Genomic DNA, 2,267 nt, shown 5'->3' with positions numbered 1-2,267 from the left:
CACACACACACACACACACACACACACACACACACACACACACACACACACACACACTCAACACCCCTCGCTTCCAGGAAAATCCAGCATCCCAAACAAGCCTTTGGTCCAGGACTTGAGTACCCTCCCCGAAGACTCGACCACGAAACATTATCGATCCCTCCTCATTTCTCCCCACCCTTGTGCACTCAAGCTCGCAAACAACAGTTATCCCTCTGAACTTCCGCTCTGAAACCAGATTTGGTATCAACTTCTTTCGGCCTCTCTTTGTCACCGTCTTATTTTCGTCAGTGAGTTTCGTTTTTTCCCAAACGAGCCACGGATAAATAAGAATGTAACTAAGAGTCGGGCCGTGTTTTGAACAAAATACAGAACTTTTTTGTTTTCTCCTTCTGTTTTTCGTTTTGGTTTACTTTGTTTTCAAACTCTTTCTTTGACATGTGTGCAAAGTGTTGAGGGTTGCGCTCGTTCCCCGCTTCAAGAGAAGAGCTCATCAATATTTCACGCACCTGCCTCTGACTGTATCGAAAGTTGGATATCGAAAGTTGTGGAATTTCACGGAATGTTCTGAGGGGAAATACGCAAGGATAGCGGACTGGCGGCCAACAGCAGACTGTTTTGGCAATGCTATGAGGAAAAGTCACAGTTGACCAACTTTAGGTTATCCTTCCAGAAATGTGCCGTGGGAAAAGGGAAGGAGAAAAAAAGAAGGACAAAGTTAATGTTTCTTCAAAGTGTGAATTATTCAAGATGATTCATGGATGGTGTTGTTGCTTTTCAGAGACAGAAGGATATTGACAAAGGGTTTAATGTGTCGATTATTGTACAATCCAGCATGCCGATTGAATGTTGAGGACTGGTGCACAGTGATGCGTTCCGGCAGCTACTAAGGTTGTATTTGTAGAATGTATTATACCAGTGGTATACACTGCTTTTTGTTTTTTCCGCTGCAATCATTTCGTGGGCAAGCTGTTCAGCTGTTCTACGCTCAGAAAGCATGTTTTTTTTTCTCAAGACAGAGGGGAAAAAACTCCTTTCATTCATTTAAAAGTTGTGCAAGTTGTGTATATTTTCTTGCTTTTTTCAGAATTCAAAATTTGAATTTTAAAAAAAAGAAAGATATTTCTCGAGCACATGCAACCGGTGTCACAGACTAAGAAACTGAAATTTTCAAACATTCAAAATGTTGTTCCTAAGTACATCGGAACAGATGGGTGATTGGCGGGTGCTCTGGTGTGGTTTGCTCCTTCTTTCCTATCAAACAGCAATCGGCCTTATCTCCCCTCCTTCTTTTTTATGTTTGTTACTCTCTTGTGACACTTCTAATCTCCTGGCGCTCCTATGATCTTATGCAGTTGCGAGAGCCGTAAAACCTACTAAAACAAAAACATCTGAACAGATGACCAACGATTGCTTTGTTATTATCCTTGTCGAGGGTGAGGAGTCAGGAGTCAGATATATAATAAGGAGTGTGTGGGTTTGATTCTCGGCTCTGTTGGGTAGGACGTTGTATATCCTTGGAAGTATATTTTACCATTTTGTCCCCAATTCACACAACTGCAGATGGGTACGTAGCGCAACTGGCACGAACGAAATACATGTATGTGAATGGTAATAGTGTGCGCCTCTCGGAAGGTAACTCTTAACTCTGTATGTCCCCCACGCAGGAGGGAAAGGGGGGGGGGGGGTAAGTTTGAAAAAACATGATGAAGTTATGGTAGGGTTGTCTGGGCACTCATGGGGTTTGGCAACTTGTATGAAGACAGTTTAACTAATTAAGACTAGGCGCGGACAGGGCAACTTTAGTTTTCGCAACTGTTTTCTCGCCCAAAGGTAAATAATGAAAATCCGAGTTGCCTGTGGGCGCGGTACTTATCAATTTCATTGTTGACATTTGGGCGAGAAAACAGTTGTGCAACTAAAGTTGCCCTGTGTGCGCCTAGCCTAATCCTTTTGTCAGTGTTGTTTGGATTTCTACTGTGCTGTCTGCCGTGATGATCTTTTGTTGTTATTCTTGTTGCTTTTGTTGTTTATGGGGAGAAGTTTCCTTCTGAGATTTATAGAGGAATATACTAACCAGCCATGTGAAAATGTGCTGATTTTTTTCTTCGAAAAGGAGCTTAGACGTTTACAAAAAGGTAGGGAGGAAGAATCAGATGAGAAACAAACTGTATGCCATCGACTTTACTTTTCTACTTCTACCACTGTTGTTGTTGTTGTTGTTGTTGTTGTTGTTGTTGTTGTTGTTGTTGTTGTTGTTGTTGTTT

The sequence above is a fragment of the Aplysia californica genome, unplaced genomic scaffold (assembly GCF_000002075.1).
Source record: "Aplysia californica isolate F4 #8 unplaced genomic scaffold, AplCal3.0 scaffold00018, whole genome shotgun sequence".
NCBI classification, from domain to species: domain Eukaryota; kingdom Metazoa; phylum Mollusca; class Gastropoda; order Aplysiida; family Aplysiidae; genus Aplysia; species Aplysia californica.
Note: the sequence above shows the minus strand (reverse complement) of the source record.